The sequence below is a fragment of the Narcine bancroftii genome, chromosome 14, assembly GCF_036971445.1.
Source record: "Narcine bancroftii isolate sNarBan1 chromosome 14, sNarBan1.hap1, whole genome shotgun sequence".
In the NCBI taxonomy this organism is placed as follows: domain Eukaryota; kingdom Metazoa; phylum Chordata; class Chondrichthyes; order Torpediniformes; family Narcinidae; genus Narcine; species Narcine bancroftii.
Window position 1 is genome coordinate 46,645,710 of NC_091482.1, and position 19,294 is coordinate 46,665,003.

Genomic DNA, 19,294 nt, shown 5'->3' on the forward strand with positions numbered 1-19,294 from the left:
TTTCGATGTATTGAACTCCTTCCTCTTCTTCAGGAGTTCAAAACTTATGTGTCTTTTTAGTTCGCAGTCTTTTGTACTCTCGTTACACGTCTTCATCTCTCAGTCTATTTTGTAATTGTTCTGCAAATTTTCGTGCTTCCTCTGGATCCGAGAATAGTCTGTTTTGCTGTCCTGGAATAAATATTTTCAATACCACTGGATGCTTTAGTATAAATTTATACCCTTTCTTCCATAAAATCGCCTTTGCTGTATTGAACTCCTTTCTCTTCTTCAGGAGTTCAAAACTTATATCTGGATAAATGAAGATTTTTTGCCCTTTGTACTCCAGTGGCTTGTTGCCCTCTCTTACTTTTTCCATTGTTTTCTCCAGTACCTTTTCTCTTGTAGTATATCTTAGGAATTTTACTAAAATAGATCTTGGCTTTTGTTGTGGTTGTGGTTTAAAGGCCACTGCTCTATGTGCCCTTTCTATTTCCATTTCTTGCTGTAGTTCTGGACACCCTAGGATCCTAGGGATCCAATCTTTTATAAACTCTCTCATATTCTTGCCTTCTTCATCTTCCTTAAGGCCCACTATCTTTATGTTATTTCTTCTGTTATAATTTTCCATTATATCTATTTTCTGAGCTAATAGTTCTTGTGTCTCTTTAACTTTTTTATTAGATTCCTCTAATTTCTTTTTTAAGTCCTCTACCTCCATTTCTACTGCTGCTTCTCGTTCTTCCACCTTGTCCATTCTTTTTCCCATTTCTGATAAGGTCATATCTATTTTATTCATTTTCTCTTCTGTATTGTTTATTCTTCTTCTTAAATCATTAAATTCTTGCGCTTGCCATTCTTTAAATGACTCCATGTATTCTTTAATAAGAGAAAGTATATCCTTTGTCTTGCCTTTCCCTTCTTCTTCTATTTCACTGTACTCTTCCTCTTCCTCTTCTTCTTCCTCTGGGTTGGCCATCTGTTGTTTCTTTGTTGTCCTTTTCTTCTCTTCTTTCTTGTTTTCGTTGTCTTCTATATTCTCCTCTTGCTGCAGCTGTTCTGCAGCTGTCATTGCCGGCTGTGGAGATCGACTCCCCAGCTGGTCCCCCCTCCCGTCGGTGTGTTTTTTTGCATGCGCGGTTGCGCACTTTTACTCGGCTCAGCGAGCCATTTTTGTAGTCCACTTTCTACCGACCTGTGGGAGCGGGTTTCTCTCTCCACCGCGGGCCTCTTCGAACAGGTAAGGCCTTCTCCTTCTTCTTCCGTTGTCTTCTCTTCCTCTCTTCTTACCGTTGGTTTCGATTTTTCTTTTTTCGTCGCCATCTTCTTTCCACCTTTATACTCACTTTACTTTAATTTTTATTTTTGTGCCTTTGTGTTTTCCTTTGTTTTTTCCGACTTTTCTGGAGAGGGCTGGAGTTCACCGTCCGGCCACTACTCCATCACGTGACTCCCCCCTAGATGTTTTTCTTTGAAGTAGTTTTTACATTTCTGAAATAAATTTATTTGTATCTTCATTAGTAATCAATGTTTCTACTTCAGACTGTCTAGGTACTCTTAAATTTTGGCCTAATTTATTAATTAGAAAAGCTTTAACTTGATAATAACAAAAAAAAGTATTATTTGGAACATTATATTTTTCCTTCATTCATTGAAAATAAATAAAATGATTAGTTTCAAAACTGTCTTCTATTGTTTTAATCCCGATTTATTCCATATCTTCAAAAATTGATTATTAAGAGTAAAAGGAAAGAGTGTAGCGAGGTCACTATGGCTACAACTAGGTTAAGGCTCTCGGTTACAGCCCTAAGGCTGTAGCTCAAATCTGCAGGAGAAGTATATTCGACACTGAATTTATTCAGTGGCAGCTCTGTCTTTTATAGTCAGCTCGGCCGCATCACCACTGGGGCCTGGCTTGAGCGGGCCGGCTGCTGATTGGTTACATTGGATGCCTGGGCCCCGATTGGGCCCCCAGCGATCCACCGATGATGAAAGGCCAGCTTCCCGCTCTGCCAGTGGTCTATGAAAATGGCATTTCAGCCTGCACAATGCTTTGCCCGTTTGATGGCCATTTCCTGTGTCAGCCCGAGGTGCATTTTGCGGGCTGCTACACGACTCCCCCCCCCCTAGAACTGGCGATCGGGGAACCTTGGGGTTGGGTGAGTGGTGGGATGGTCAGAGTCCAAGTACGCCGGTTTCAACTGGTTGAGTGTGAAAGTCTCTTCCTTGCCACCAATGTCCAAATCATAGGTGGAGCCGCTGTATCTGAGGACATGGTTTGGCCCCTTGTAAGCTGCTGTATAGGTAGTCAGTGAGCCCCGTGCTGAACAAACACGCATTTACAGTCAGTAAAGTTCTTTGGGATGTAAATGTGGGGTTAGCCCTGGAGTCTAGGTTTAGCGAGGGCCAGGGTGCCTCTACACTCATGTAGTCAGGTGGGACAATGTAGTCACCCGGTATAACCAGGGGTGCGCCATAGACTAACTCAGCAGAGGATGCCTCGAGGTCCTCCTTGGGTGCAATGTGAATGCCTAACTGGACCCAAGGGAGTTCGTCAACTCAATTAGGTTTGGTCAGCTGTGCCATTAAGGCTGCCTTAAGGTGTCTGTGGATTCTCTCCACCAACTTGTTGGGCTGTGGCTGATATGTCATGGTGTGGTGGAGTTGGGTCCCCAGGGCATGGGCTAAGGTAGTCCACAGACTGGATGAATTAGGCCCCACTGTCCAACGTAAGGTGTTCAGGGACCCCCAAAACACGCTACCAAAGTCTTGAGTAAAGCCTGTGCGCATCCTTCTATGGAAGCCCCTGATAGTGGCACTGCCTCTGGCCATCTGGTCATCCGGTCAACCACTGTGAGAAGGTAATGTGCACCTCTGGATATGGGTATGGGCCCGACAATGTCAATGTGTGAGTGGCTGAAGCAGCAATGTGCTGGCTTGAATGTCTGTGATGGAGCTTTGATATGAGTCAGGATTTTAGATGACTGGCACTGAGTACAAGTCCTGGCCCACAGGGTGACCTCTTTGCGTGCCAGACATACCTGTTTGCCACCATTTTGACTGTAGTCCTGATGGCAAGTTGTGGACTGAGTTGAAAACCTGCTTCTTCCATGCAGCCAAAATGACAGGATGAGGCTTACCCGTCAAGGTGTCGCAGAGCAGCGTGTGATTGCCGAGGCCAATCTGGATGTCCTCCAGTTGTAAGCTGGTGAGCGCTGTCCGGTATGCCAAAATGTTAGGGTCTGCTTGCTGCGCATCAGCCAGGGCCACGTAATCGATGCCAGGGTGTGATAGTACAGATTCTATCGCCAATGTGTATATGTACATATGTACAGATGGTAGTGTAGGATGACTGTGATTGGCTGAGAGTGTAGCTACACCTACTGGCAGGTCTTAAAGGATTGCTCCTAGCCGGACCAGGCCATTCTGGACTGGCCGACCTACTTGTGATATGCTCCAGTCTTTTAGTTAATAAAAGCCTTGGTTTGGATCAACAACTCTTTGGTTCTTTCGACGCGCACTACAATTTTATTAACTAAAAAAATGTTTGAAAAGACTGGAGCATATCACAAGTAGGTCGACCAGTCCAGAATTATCCCTTTAAGACCTGCCAGTAGGTGTGGCTACACTATCATCCAATCACAGTCATCGTACACTACAATCTGTACATATGTACATATACACATTGATGATAGAATCTTTACTATCACACAGGGGTAGGGTTGTGCACCACCAAGATAGCTGGATGGGATAGGACATCAGCCACCAGGTTGGATTTGCTGGCTATGTGTTCAATGTCTTTTGTCAATTTAGAAATGAGGGACAGGTGTCGCTGTTGACTGGCTGACCACGGATCTGACACCTTACTGAACGAGAAGATAAGTGGTTTGTGGTCCATGTAAATTTTGAACTTCCAGCTGAATTGCCAGTTATAAAGCTAACAGTTTTCTATCAAAGGCACTATATTGAGCTCTAGTAGCCTGAGGTGTTTACTGCAAAAGGCCAGCAGTTGCCATTGTCCATTCACCAGTTACTCAAGTACACCCCTGACCACTGTGCCGGAAGTGTCTGTCGTAAGGGTGGTTGGGGTGTCTGTCCATGGTTGCACAAGGAAGATGGCATTGGCTGGGGCATTTTTAGTGGCCTGGAAGGTCTCGGTCCATAGTATGTTTTTACTGGGTCCTGCCATGAGGGGAAAGAGTGGGCTCATGATGCAGGCTGCTGTAGGTATAAAGCATTGATAAAGGTTCACCATACCTGCAAACTCTTGTAGTCCCTTGACCGTCGATGGCATGGGGAAAAAGAGAATAGCATCCATCTTAGTAGGTAATGGTCTGGCTCCACGATGGTTGATACGATGGCCCAGGAAGTCAATAGTCTCTCAGCTAAACTGCCACTGATTGATGGTTAGGCCGAAATCGTTCAGCCTGGAGAATAATTGTTTTAACTGGGCAGCATGCTCGGTCTAGGTGTGGCTGTCAATTAAAATGTCAAGGTAGATGAAGGTGAAGTGCAGATCCCAGCCCACTGCATCCATCAGCCTTTGGAAAGTCTGAGGCATGTTTTTTAACCTGAAGGGCATGCGGAGAAATGGTGGGGATATGATGGTGATTTTTGGAATGTCTTCGGGGTGTACCAGGATCTGGTGATAACCCCTGATGAGGTCCACCTTTGAGAATATCCAGTCGACCAGATGGTTAGTCAGTGGTCATTCTGGCTGGGTGCTGATGACGCGGTGTTGTCACTTACTCAGGTTAGCGGTGAAGTCTTGAATATGGGATACAGGATGTCTGTCTGGTATGGGAGCCTCATTGAGGTGGTGGTAGTCTCTGCAGAGCCTCCAACCACCTGCTGCCTTGAGGACCATGTGGAGAGGGGAGGTCCAATGACTAGCAGAGCGCTGCACAATGCCAAGTTCCTCCAAATTTTTGAACGTCCCTGGCTAGGTTGAGTTTCTCGGGGTGAGACACTGCATCCTGACTTAGAGGGGAGGACCCTCTGTAACGAGTTGGTGCCTCATCCCATATATGGGTTCTGCTGAATGGAAATGAGGTGTGGTGATGGAGGGGAATTCTGCTTGGACCCAAGCTAATTAATTGTCAGCAGTACTCACTGAGTGCAGGTTGGGGCTGGTAAGTTCAATGCCCTTGAGCGAGGGTGACTGAAATGTCCAGGTGTGCACCAACTGGCGCCCCTTGGTATCCATCAGGAGTGTGTTGACTCACAAGAAATCTGCACCCAGTAATGGTTGTCGCACAGCCGCCACCGTAAACTTCCAAGTGAATTGTCTGTCCCCAAAGTGAAGGGGGATGGTGCGGGTGCCAAATGTTTGGATGTTGGAGCCGTTTGCCACTTGGAGCTCCCGGACCACTTTGCCGCAGCAGGTCTCCAGGCTGGTCAGGTGAATGATGCTGTATTGTGCCCCAGTGTCCACCATGAACTGTTGGCCCAACAGGGAGTCTTGGATATGGAGGAGGCTATGCAGTTGAATGGTCGCCTTAGCCATTAATGACGGCCAGCCTGGGTGTTTCCCTGGAACGCGCAGGGGGAGCCGCATCGATGGGCCTAAGAACCCTACCATCAGTGATAGAAACAGTACTGTTCACTGGTGGGGTGTGGCATTCGCGTAGTCAGTTGGTCAGTGGTCTTCCTGGCTGGGTGCTGATGATGTGGTGCTGTAACCTGCTCGAGCAAAGTGCAGGTGTTGCTCTTCGCCACCCATAGCAGGTCTGCTTGGGCAGCCACCTTCCTGGGGTCATTGAAGTCTTCCTTTGCGATGAGCAGCCTTATATCCTCGGGCAGCCTCTCCGGGAAGATCTGCTGGAACAGCAGACAGGAGGTGTGGCCATCATTGAGAGTGAGCATGTTGCTCATGAAGGTGAAAGGGGCCCTGTCCCCCAAACTGTCAACATGCAACAGTTGGGCAGCGCGCTCATGCTTTGAGAGCCCGAAAGTGTGGGTTATCAGCTCTTTGATGGTCACATACCTTCCTTGTTCTGGAGGCTGCTGGAAGAAGTCGATGAAGCATGCTGTGATGTCCTGATCGAGGGCGCTGACCATGTGGTAGTAATGCCTGTTGTCGGCGATCAGGTGAATGGGAAACTGCACCTCAACTTGCTGGAATCACACCAGTAGTTGTGACGTCCAGAAGCTCGGCAGCGTCAATGCTTTGGCGTTGATCACAAGTTGGTCTTCCATCTTCGGGTCCAAAGCACTGTTTGGACCAGTCGAGGTCACCAATGTAACGAGGTCGCTATGGCCACAACTAGGTTATAGCTCTCGGTTGTAGCCCTAAGGCTGTAGCTCAAATCTGCAGAAGACAGACACACATACCAGCAGTATATTCAACACTGAGATTATTCAGTGGCAGCTCTGCCTTTTATAGTCAGCTCGGCCGCATCACCACTGGGGTGTGGCTTGAGCGGGCCAACTGCCAATTAGTTACTTTGGATGCTCGGATACTGATTGGGCCCCCTGTGATCCACCGGTGGTGATTGGCCAGTTTCACTGCTTTACCAGTGGCCAATGGAAACGGGCATTTCATCCCGCATGATACTTTACCGGTCGCCATGTTCAACGGCCATATCCTGTGTTGGTCTGAGGCACAGGCCTCTACAAGAATTTATTTTGATTATAAAGCCATTTTACAAGAAATCATACCTTTCCCAGCTATCTCATAATCTATTTTATTGCATAGTTCAATTAAGTGTTTCAATATAGGTGGATCCTAAATACCAATTTATAATTTTGAATACCATTTATAAATAAGTATAAATTTTTCATCTATTTTAGTTAATTCTATATTAGCCCACAATGAAGATTTATCTAAATTAAACATTCCAGTAATAAATTTCAATTGGCAGCTTTATAATAATTTTGAAAATGTGGAAGTTGTAAACCTCCTAATTCAAATTTCCAAGTTAATTTTTCCAAACATACTCTATTTTCCTTTTCCACAAAAAATTTCTAAGAATTGAATTTAAATCCTTAAAAATTTTTTTTGAGGTAGTTGACAAGGAATAGATTGAAAAAAATATCGAATCCTTGGAAAAATATTCATTTTAATACAATTTACTCTACCTATTAAAGTTATAGGCAAATCATTCCATCTATTTAAATCATATTTAATTTTATTGAATAATAATTGTCCAAATTTCTTATCAATTTTAATACCAAAATATTTAATTGCATTTTCTGACCACCTAAATTTGGCAATGTGTTTACATTGATTATAATCCCTGGCTGAGGATGTCCTGGTGACATGTTGCAAAAGAGCAGTTTCCATCAGCATCAATTTACATATCCTTCCATTGTAGGTTGGCTATTGAGGTGTGATACGATTCCATCTCACTGTCTTGTGCATGGGTAGTGAGAGAGCCGTGTAGTAAATAGCTGATACCTCAAGTGCAACTGAGCAGGAAAGTGCATTGTCTACATTGTCTTTTCCATAAATGTGCATTATTCTGGTAGAGAATTCCGAAATGAAGGATAACTACCGCTATCATCAAGGTGACCAGGGCTCTAACACCTACGAAAATGAGAAGGTCAAAGGTTTATGGTCTGTGAATATGGTGAAGTGTCTGCCTTCCAAAAAGTAATGGAAGTGATAAATGGAGCTAGGAGCTCTTTATCAAAGGTGCTGTACTCTTTCTTGGCCTCATGGAGGTGCCGGCTAAAGAAGGCCAATGGGTTCCATTGTCCATCGAAATACTGCTGCAGAGCGCCCCCTATGGCCACATCAGACGCATCTGTTGAAAGGACAGTGGCTGCGTTTCGGACTGGATAACTGAGCATGGTTGCTTGAGTGAATAGTTCTTTTGTCTTTAGGAAAGCATTTTGACTTTCATCTGTTCACTGAATAGATATGGCATTACCAAACCGCAGAGGCTTCATAATGTTATAGGAGCTGATGTGTAGAAAGCGTTGAGGAGTGGGGCACATCAGGAGGGGGGGCGGATCAGGAAGGGGTCATGGGGGAGCATCAGGAGGGGGCATGAGGGAAGGGCGGGGTGCGAGGGAATTGGAAGGTGTGGGCGGGGTGTGAGGGAGGGGGTGAGGAGAGGAGGATGTGAAGCGAGGGCAGGGTGTGAGGAAGGGGGTGAGAAAAGGGAGGGGGTGAGAGAAGGCAGCGGTGAGGGGATGGGGTTGAGGATAAGAGAATGTGAGGGTAGGGTAGTAGGGTAGGGTAGTGTGTGAAGGAGGGGGTGAGGGGAGCGTGGGGGTAAGGGCTGGGGGTCGTGAGGGGAGGGTGAGGGAAAGGGAGGGTGAGGGAAAGGGAATGTGAGGGGAGAGCGTTGTGTGAAGGAGGGGGTGAGGGAAGGGCAGGGTGTGAAGGAGGGGGTGAGGGGAGCGTGGGGGTAAGGGGAGGGGTTCGTGAGGGAAAGGGAATGTGAGGGGAGACCGTTGTGTGAAGGAGGGGGTGAGGGAAGGGCAGGGTGTGAAGGAGGGGGTGAGGGATGGTCGGGTTGTGAGGAAATCAGGAAGTGAGGGAATGGCGGAGGTGAGGGGTGTGTGAAGGGAGGGGGATATGAGGGGAGGGGGTGAGGAGAGGGGGATGTGAGAGGGGGATGTGAAGGGGAGGGGGCAGTGAATGGGGGGTTTGTGAGGGGAGGGCAAGGTGTGGGGGTGTGAGGTCATCAGGAGGTGAGGACGGAGGAATGTGTGAAGGGATGGGGAGGTGAGTGAAGTGGAGGTGTGAGGGGAGGGGGTTGAGGGAGGGGAGGGGGTTGAGGGAGGGGAGGGGGTTGAGGGAGGGGAGGGGGTTGAGGGAGGGGAGGGGGTTGAGGGAGGGGAGGGGGTTGAGGGAGGGGAGGGGGTTGAGGGAGGGGAGGGGGTTGAGGGAGGGGAGGGGGTTGAGGGAGGGGAGGGGGTTGAGGCAAGGGCGGGGGTGGGTGCTGCTGGGCACCATGCTGTGAAGCACCATCTTGCGCAGCCCGCGCATGCGCCCTTCCCCCAGCCCACCGCTCGACTCCCCCCTCCCCCTCCTCCTCCTCCGGACCTCTCCCCTCCTGTTTAACTGACGGACGGGAGAAGAGGGGTCGAATTCCCAGCAACGAATTTTATCCGTGTCGATTTTCCCCGCTGGCGAACAAAGCCGGTGCCGTCGAACAATGTGTGTCGTAAAGCCGGCGGCTGTCGTGAAGTGGGGGTGTGCCGTGCGGTGGATTGATCGCTCTCCCCGGGCCGGGCACCGAGCTCCGTCGCCGCTGTAAACAAGAGGCCAATTCTTCGCACAAATGTCCGGGTGAAACTCCGCGCCGCGGCGGGTACCTTCCTCCTCCAACTTCGGTGAGCACCTTCTATGTGTCACTCCTCAGGTTTTTGTGGGTTTTTTTAAAATAAAAAGAATAATAACCGTGGCGGTGTCCGCAGCCGGTGTAAAAGTGTCTATAAAGTCCCGGCCTGGTCAGCTGCTGGCGCTGGAGGCTGAGTCCTCTCACCACCCCCCCCTCCCCTCTCATCTGTGCACCCACCAGGACGACGAGAGGCCTGCCCAGAAGTTTAAAACCACCGACATACCCTTACAAGTCTTGTCCACATTTTAGCAAATGCGCAGTGAAAATTATTTGAAGTCTCCCTTGATGGTGGTTGCTAGAGAGTGTGGGGCTCTCCCAGCAGCCAAACTATCTGTAGTTGGTTGATTAAATAGCTTGCACAGAGAGAGCATTCAGTCTCGTTTTCTTATTTTCCCTATTCAACTACGCAATTCCTCATTCCTCCAAAAGGGTCGTCAAATTCCTGAGGGTGAATGTTTCATGATCGTCTGTCAAGCCTTTTGTGAGTTTTTTTTTGAAACATTGGACATGTTGTGTCCTCTCACCTTTGGAATTAGCGTCATGTCTGAATTTGGATCGTCAGACAACTGGAGAAAAGCTTTCAAAGTCCTTCTCAAGTTATTTTCAAAGAAGCTTTCCAGATCAAATGAAAATATCAAACAATATAGAACTATGCTTTACACACCTTAGATAAAATGGGGCCTGCCGTGTTTGTTTCCTCTATGTAGCATGAACAGTGTTTTCTCTAAGTTAAGTGTGTTAAATTCTGGGTGTTCTCTATGGGGACAAAATAATAATTAAATCACAAAATATCCCTCTTGTTGTCTGACAGTTTAGAACTTGGCCTTTTGGGTAAGAGGGAGTGTCACAATGAATGAAATCATGACCTGGTTCACTGTTCAAATAGACCAGACAGTAAGGCAGATACAAAATTTGATTTTCCTCATTCAGATTTATTTGTTGTGCATGTCGTAATCCTGTGTGAAGAAGTGTCATGGCATAATTATGTTTATTGTCATATATGTTGTACACATATACACCAAAATTATTTTTCTGCAGCCAAACAGGCATTTCAGTAAGACTACAATACCATACATAAATTGAATTAAAAAGAGACAGTAAAATATAAATAATATTTACATTTACTCTCATGCAAGAAAAAGTAAGTGACTTGGCAATAGTGCCGACGGTACTTTTGAGGTGTCTGAGCAGTCCCTGATTTGGTAAATGAGAGAAGGTTCAAGATCTTGATAGCCGTTGGAAAGAAACATTCTTGAACCAAGAGGCGTTGGTCTTCAGACTTCTGTACCTTTTCCTGAAGGTGGCAGTGGGAAGATGTTGTCAGCATCCTCTATGATGTTGGTTGCTTTCTTCAGGCCATGTCTTCAAGGATTCAAAGGTCAGACACACATACCAGCAGTCCTAAACTGGACTGTGATGCAAGTGGTCTATACTTTCTGCAGCATCTTTAGATAGACCAGTGGTTCTGAACATGCCATAGATAAGGTGGGGGGTGGTGAAGGTTGAAAACCACTGGAATAGACCTGATTTTTAAGATGATAGTATTTGGCACATCAGACTCTATATGCGACACCTTTAAATAGGCATACACCAAGATAAATGAAAAGTTCTATTTAACTTTTTTTACATATAAAAGTCTGAAAGAAATGCATTTTCATTTAATAATATCGTTGCTGAACATTGTGAGATATAAGGAATTTTTTTTAAAAATTGTCAGTGTAAAATGAATAAACATTTATTTTATACTAAATATTTAATAGAGCTGTTTTGACGAACAGGTGGTTTGTGCTTGTAACATTTCTTGCTTTTTATTGGGTTATGGTAGTTAAATATTTCTAAATTCAGCTGTCACCGGAAAATAAGGCTAGTTTTGTTTCCTTCAGCTGCAATAGGCCATAAATGAGTTCAGAGTTTAAAGTTCAAATTTGTTGTCAGAATATGTAGATGACACTACATACAACCCTGAGATTCTTACCACCTCCAGGAGTACATCGTTACATAATCAATGTTTGTTTTGGATATCAACATCAAACTTTGATCATCCCATTGCCTCTAGAGCAGTGATTCTCAACCTTTCTTTTCACTCACATACTACATTAAGTAATCCCTTACTAACATGACATCCTATGCTCTGTGGTTAGGAAGGGATTACTGAAGGTGGGGGGAAAAAAATGTTGAGAACCACTGGTCCAGATGCTGGTGAGATTTTCCAGCAGTTTATTTCTTTTGCTCCAACTTTGTGATGTATATGTTCTGTAATTTACTTGGTATTGTTACGACAGACACGATCAAAGATTGTAATTATAAAAGTCAACTGATCAATTACTGATGTCCAGAATCCATGTGATTAAAATCAGCAATTGTCGCTCCTCTTTTCAAACTTGGAGTTTGCACTGTGTTAACATAAATGCTTAAATGATGCAGTAACAATTGTACCCAAAGATGTGACAGATTTCCACTGGTATTAAACTTCCTTCATCTCATCACTGAATTGAACAATCACTTACTTGGTCTGGTTGAATTTTTGGTGAATCGAAGCTTGTTTCCTCTCACCAGCCGTGCCTCATTCATTGGAGAGATGCAGCCTACTTTGCTGTATCTTTATGATATTAGACATTCTATTTGGGTGTTATCAAGCTTGAAAGTTGCTCATAAAATTACATTAAAGATAATTTAAAATAAAGAGCCTGCAAGACTGGGCAGAATATATTTGTTTTAAATCTATTGTGTTTGATGAATAACAAAGAGAAATACTTCCATAATGCATAGTTTTATGCCTCAATTGTCCATTCACAATTGAACATTATGGTATGAAAGTACATTTTTTGTTATAAGTGATAATACAAGGCCTGATGCTTATCAAAGCCCAGAAAACAAGTCAGCTGGGCTACAGGCGAAGAGAAGTGTGGTTCTAAGGCACTTCCCCAACCCCCCCCCTCAACTACTCGGCAGATGTCCAAGCCAAAGGGAATAAACTGAACTTAATGTTGGTTTAAAGTGAGTTGAGAGAATGCAGTGCTGTTCTGCCACACCCTGACATCACTCACAGTACAACTGGAGGGCTTCTCAATCAACCAGATGGACCACACAGCATCCTCAGTAGAAAAATAAGGTATCTGCATTCTCATCAAGACAGTGCAGGGCTCAGACGTGGTGGCCCTGATGAGTGCTTGCATACAAATCTGGAATACTTCACAGTGATGTGCTGTCCCTACTACCTGCTGTAGGAATTCACATCAGTTATGCTGACTACAATCTACTGTCCAAAGTGGAGTGAGTGCTGGTTGAACTATCCAACTCCAACAATATCCGCAAGATGTAGTTTCTCTTGGCCTTATTCATCCCTGCTGGGTTCTTGAAGCTAGTGTCCAAGGTGAGTTCCACCAGTTCATCTCCTGCCCGACATGAAGTCTCAACACCCTTAATTACTGCCATGCAACTATAAAAGTATGCTTCCTGTTCCATCCCATGCTTAAGCAAGTCAAATCATTAGGCTGAGCTGATGCAGACCACATACGAACAGAGGCTGAGGGAGGGCCTAGTGATGAATGTCATGGAATAATGTTCCAAGAATACTCAGGACGTCTCATATGACTGCCTTAAGTTGATAGACTCGTCCACATTTGAGGATTTGGCGAGTAACTTGATCAAAATCCACCACTACCATCGCTGACTTGTGTGTAGAAGACTACAAGTGAGAAGCTGACAAAAATTTTCACCAATCAGAAACCAGGAAGCCATCTCGTTGTTGGAGGCAGGGTTAGAGACATGCAAGTCAGAAGAATTGGCCTCGTCAAGAAATTCAGTGTGATCTTCTCAATGCATCAGGGAGCACACCATACTTGGGTCCCAAGGGTAAGTCATGGCCACGTGGTGACTGTGAAAGGGAATTCATGCTATCAGAGTACAAAACAAAGACAAGCAGTGTAGTATACTATTGCACAACACTTCCTGATGAGTTTTATTGGAACAGGGAGGTGACATCCTCACAACTATTAGTGCTGTTGCACCCAAGGTCACTGCTGCTGAAGACCGAAAAACCTTCTGGCTCATGAACCCATGGAATATGATTGGCCAAGAGGGAGTTCCTGACATGTCCAGTGCCTAAACAGATTAATTGGTGGACATGCATCTTTAATCTCTTCCTGCAACAGGCCTCGGTTCCCGCTTGCTTCCAGCACTGGTATGATGGTGGCTGCCTTAAGAAAAAAAATTGTAATAGTGTACTGAAATGACGACAAACCAGTGGCTCTGACATCTGCCATCATGAAGTGCTTTGAGAGGCTAGTCATGGCTCACATTAATGCTATCCTATCAGGCAGCCATGATTTATTTCAATTTGCCTACCATCAAAACAGATTTACAATTGATCCCATATCCCCTGGCTCTCTACTTGGCCTTTGAACATTGGGACACCAAGGACAGTTGTGTTAGACTACTGTTGATTGACTACAGCTCTGTTTTCAAAACTGTAGTCAGTCGGGAACATATTCCCAACATTTGGGATCTAGGCTTCAGTGTTCCCTTTTGTGACTGAATCCTTGACTTCCTGTCTAATAGGGCACAATCAGCTAAGATGGACAACAGTACCTTCTCGATGACCACATTCAAAGCTCGACGTGTGTAGTCTGTCCCCTACTTCCTCTACACCCTCCACTGTCACTAGATACTATTTCAACTCCATCTTCAAATTTACAGATGACAACAATGGTGGGCTGGATGTGAAATAACAATGAGACTGAATACAGGAAAGTGCAAGTTCAGTAGCACGGTTCCAAGATAACAATCTTATTATTGTCAATAAGTCAAAGGAGATGATATCAGCTTCATTAGAGGGGGAAGAGACCACGCCCAGGGCCACATCAATGACGCTGAAAAGGAAATTGTTTGTAGCTTCTGCTTATTAGGAATAAGCATCACCAATATTGTGACCTGGGACATGCACATTGACAGTTATGAAGTGCACCAACACCTCTACTTAGAAGACCAAGTGTGGTGTGGCTCCCTTGTTCTATCGGTGCAGCATTGAATGCATCACAGTGTGGTTTTGATAGCTACTCTGCTCAAGATTAATAGAAACTACAGAAAGTAATGAATACAGTTCAGAATACAAGATGGCCTTTCCTCCCCTTCATGGACTCCATCTGCATATCCTGCTGCCTCGGAAAGGCAGCTAACATACTGAAGGACCCATCACACCAAGGCACACCAACTTTAAGGCAGTTTCTTACCAGCAGCCATCAGTGATATTGTGTTGCTTGGATTTAATTAATCTTTTCAATGAAAGACTATGTATGTAGTGTAAATTGTGCTATCATTTTAGACTGCTGACAGAAGAACCCTCCAAATGTACTTGGTGTAATGTTACAAATAAACTCAGAAAAGGTGAAACAACATATTTTCACATTTTTGGGACTTGTCAGGTCTTAAAGCAAAGTATTTAATTTTTAATAGCAACCAAATAAGTGAAAATAATAAAAACTGTAAGAAATGTACTCTTAAGAATTAATTTGATTGGTGGGAGAAATCACTTATTTCTGGATTATTCTTTTGACTGGAAATTAGATTTAACCGTTTTTGATGCTTTGAGTTAGTTGGTACTTGCTATCATGTCTAACTGGAGGCCACCAAGAGAAAGGATGAGATTGGGCATCCTTTTAATAGTTTACTTGTTATAAATGTTAAAATACGTTCTGCATTTTAACCCATTGTAGCATCAGGGAAATGGAGGAAAAGTCGGCATTCTTTTGATCTTTCCTTGTAAGTCCCTTGAGGTCATAAAGATTTGATTCGTGGGCAAGAGTTTAACAATTAGGTCAATGCTGTGTTCAGGCCAGATTGTCCAGGCACTGCATTCCATAGATGAGGTCCACGTTGCAGGGGGGAGAAACAAGGGTCTCGAGCTAAATGTTCCCCTCTGCTTTCCCCCAACCAACCCCATTACTCCTACCACCACCACCACCATCACCATTCTTTCTTGGCTCATTGTGCTGTGGCTGGACCAGAAATCAATATGGCTATCATTCGCTTATTTTGGGTTGTGCTTGGGACTCAGCAATGAGATGTGTAATATAGTGGCAGGGACGTTATTTCTTCAAATTATTTATGGTTCAGTACTTTCACTCACTTTCTCACTTTCCAAAAGGTCAGTGTCGACTTTAGCTACTCTTTTCTGCTTTATATTTTAATAAAAACTTTTACTACTTGTATCTATTTTTATATTCTGTGCTAATTTACTTTCATACTCTATCTTTCTGTGTTTCCCACTACACTTGGTTAGTTTGAATGCATTCGCTTTTACTTTGAAGCTTACATTTTATTCTTTAGTTATCCACAGCTGACTATATCTGTCCTTACTGTCCTTGTGTTTCATTGGAATATGCTGGTTGAGCATTGAAAATCTCTTTTAAAATTCCTCCACTGTTGTCAACTGACCCACCATGTAGCCTGTACTCCAGTTTAGGTTAGTTAATTCCTCCCTCATCCTGTTGTAGTCTACTTTTTTATAAATCAGAAAAGCATGGCCCATTAGAAAACAAGAAGGAGAACTAATTGGTAAAATAGAAGCCTGACAACTATTTTGTCAGTTTTCACAGTGGAAGATGTGGATAATTTGCCAAAGATTATCACTAAAATGGGGCTGAGCAAATGAGAGGGCCCAAAGGTATGCATGGCAGAAGATAAAGGTTCCATTATTGTCACACAATATTACATTTAGAATGTAACGTAATGAAATTCTTTAACTCTGTCTACTGTAAGGAAGACAGAGAGTTGCGACTTTGTATGGTTCCCCTCACAGAAATGAGGCCCCAACGAGGAACGAACTCGCGACCCCTGGGGTTTACAAGACCAGTGCTCTAATTCATTTGTAGACATCTATCAAAATTCTCTGGACAGGTCCCAGCAGTTTGGAAGACAGCAAATATGAATGCCACTGTTTAAAAGAAGGTAGGCCAAAGGCAGGTACTATAGGCTTAATGTCCATAATTAGGAAAATTCCTGAAGCTATCATTAAGCAAGTCATCTGAATACAAGTTATTCCATCAGGCAGATGCAGAATGGATTCAGGAAGGGGATGTCCTGTTTAACCAACTTGAGTTATTTAAGGGATAGTGGACAATGGAAAAAAAGTGGATGTAGTTTAAAAAAAATTATTAAAATTTAGACATAGCATGGTAACAGGCCATTTTGGCTCAAGAGCCCATGCCACCCAAATGACCTACAACCAGCAGTACATTTCAGATGGTGGGAAGAGACCAAGTCAGAGAATTGTGGATTTGTGGAAACTCATTGCTGCATACAGTGGTGGATGCCCGTTCACTGGGAGAGTTTTAAGCAGGAGATTTATGTTTCTAATTGGTTGTGGCATTAGGGGATTATGGGAAAAAGGCTGGCAATTGGAACTATGTGAGTATAGTTAATCTTAGGGTAGAGTCGTGGAACAGACTTGATGGACCAAGTGGCCTACTTCTGTTCCTTTATCTTGTGATCTTGTGAGCCCCTAGGGAAAACCCACATAAACATAGGGAGTAGTACAAACTCCTTACAGATAGCGAGCGATGCGAGCCTCAGTCCTGGTCGCTGGCACTATAACTGCTTTGCTAACTGCTGTCCAGATTTCATAGATTTTCAGAAGGTTGCCGATCAAGTCTTGCACAAAAGACTTCAGCGTAAGGTAGGGATGTATTGAGTTTGGGTAAAGCATTAGCATTGATGGACAATTGGTTAACCAATGTAGATAAAGAGTTGGGATAAATAGGTGTTTCTCTGGATGGCATTCAGTGATTAGTGGGCTGTAGCAGGGATCAATGTTGGGCCTATGATGGTTCATGATGTACATTAATTATTTGGATGGACCAAGTTTGTTGATGGCACTCAATTGAATGAAAAATCAAATTGTTTGGAGGACACCTTGTCTGCAGAACAATTACAGATGGATTAAGTGAGTGGATAAGGATCTGGAAGATGGAGTTCAAGGTAGGTCAATGTGAGGTAATCCACTTCAGAAAGAAAAATAGTAGGATGGACTTTGATTTAAATTATTAAAATTAGTGGCATGTTGTGGTACAAAAAGGTCATGGTGTGCTTGTTCATAATCTAACAAATTGGTTTGCTGATGGTAAAAAGAAAAATGAAATGTTGGTCTTCATTGCTAGAAAGATTGAATTTAAGAGCAGGGACGTTCTGCTGCAGCTGTACAGGGTCCTGGAGAGGCTGCCTCTAGAGTACTACGTGCAGTTGTGGTCTCCTTACCTGGGAAAGGATATACTGGCTGTGGAGGTATTGCTGAGGAGATTTACCAGGTTGATTCTGGAAATGAAGGGATAATTTGGAAGGAGAGATTGGATAGCTTCGGACTATGCTCACTGGAGGTTAGAAGGATCTTGTAGACATAAAATTATGAAAGGAATAGAAAGAAGCAGGGTGTTTGTTTTCACTGGCAGGTGAGACTACAACTGGAGATAGAGCCTCAAAGTGCAGGAGTGTAGATTCAAGATAGAAATGAGGAACTGGAACATGAGCGACGACAGATGCTGGAATCTGAAGCTTAACGCAATCTGCTGGAGGAACTCGGTGATCAGACGAGAACCCTTCATTAACACTGAGCGTGCTGATGGCAGATAGTCAATAAAATGAGGATGGACCAAAAGTGGATTGGTGAATCAGATGATTGACTGCTCCCAAATAAAGGTGGGGGGGGGGGGTAAAGAGAAACATAGGGTTCAGGTAGAAGATCAGTCATGTAGGGTTGAGGGTGATCAGTGGAGACAAAGGCTGTCACAGCTGGGATCTAGTAAATGGTGTAAGGAGCACCAGATGGAGACAAGGTGGGGGGAGAGAGGGAGAAGAATCTGGTAGAGAAAATGTGGGAGGAAGAGGATAGTCATGAGGTTGGTGGGAAAAGGTACGGAAATAGAAGGGAAAGGGAAAGAACAGAGTAGCTTGGCAAAAGAGAGGGGGAACATGTTCTCTGAAATTTTGAAAATTCAACATTTATATCTTTGGGCTATAGATTGTCCAGGAAAGATGTGGTATCTTGTTCCTCTGGTTTACATTAGAAATTCTGGCAGTGGATGAGTAGGTTGGTATGGGTTGAAATGATGTACATCCAGAAACTCTGGATGCTTGTTGCGGACAGAACACAGATGCTCTGCAAAACCGTCCCCAATGTGAAAGAGGCCACATTGAGAGCAGAAAATTCAAATGTTGAGGTTGGAGGAGGGTGTATGTGAATAGTTACCCCAACTGCAGGGCTATGAGGGAGGGAGGATGTGTGGTACTAAGTGTAACACCTCTTGCTGTTTCAAGAGAAAGTACCAGGGCTCAGAAGGAGGTGTGGTGGGAAGGGATGAGCAGACAAGGGAGTCACAGAGGGAGCGATCCCTGCAGAAAGGGGTAAGGAGGTGTAGATGTGGCTAGTGGCAAACTCCAGTTACAATTGGAAGCAATAAAGGATAAGGAGGGACTGCATCTCTGAGAGAGTTGTGAATCTGGAATTCTCTGCCCGAGGGAGCAGTAGAGACTGCTTCATGGAATGTATTTAAGACAGATTTTTTGGAAAATGGGGGAATCAAGGCTTATGGAACTGGTAAATTTTGAATGATGGAGCAGACTCGACAAGCCAGATGGCCTAGTTCTGCTCCAATTTCAAATGTTGTGTAAAGCTTTCATATTTTGGTTCAAGTTTTTATTTTGCTTATTGTGGTTTCGTGTTGTAACAGTTAATGTACGAGACAAGCATCCAGAGTGACTTTTTTTAACTGGTATTTGTAATAAGTAAAAGATCAACTTTATCATTATATAAAAATAGCACCTTCACTGATCCCTTTCAAACATACTCTGTCTGGTGTGTGCTATGGCCCATACCTGTATGTTTGACTCAACCCTCTTATCATTTGGTGCTGGCATTATTAAGGTGTATTTCTACCTGATAAATCTGGCCTATGCATCACAAGTTAAAATAGTTTAGAAGTCTGTTTTCATGTTTTGAAACAACAGTGCTCATCCCTGTGCTTTGT

The 19,294-nt window shown here is 44.2% G+C and overlaps 1 protein-coding gene across 7 annotated transcripts in view; it reads left to right on the top strand.

The window, feature by feature from the left end:
* The first annotated feature begins 8,930 nt into the window (after window positions 1–8,930).
* rnf111 (ring finger protein 111) overlaps window positions 8,931–19,294 on the top strand; it is a 94,415-nt gene continuing 84,051 nt past the window's right edge. For 3 of the 7 annotated variants that reach the window (XM_069911965.1, XM_069911964.1, XM_069911966.1), the window contains exon 1: window positions 8,932–9,267. The gene's annotated coding sequence lies outside the window, so the exon portion shown is untranslated. Of the gene's footprint in view, window positions 9,268–19,294 lie in introns of all 7 variants that reach the window. The other 4 variants (XM_069911967.1, XM_069911969.1, XM_069911971.1 and 1 more) reach the window with 3 other exon arrangements.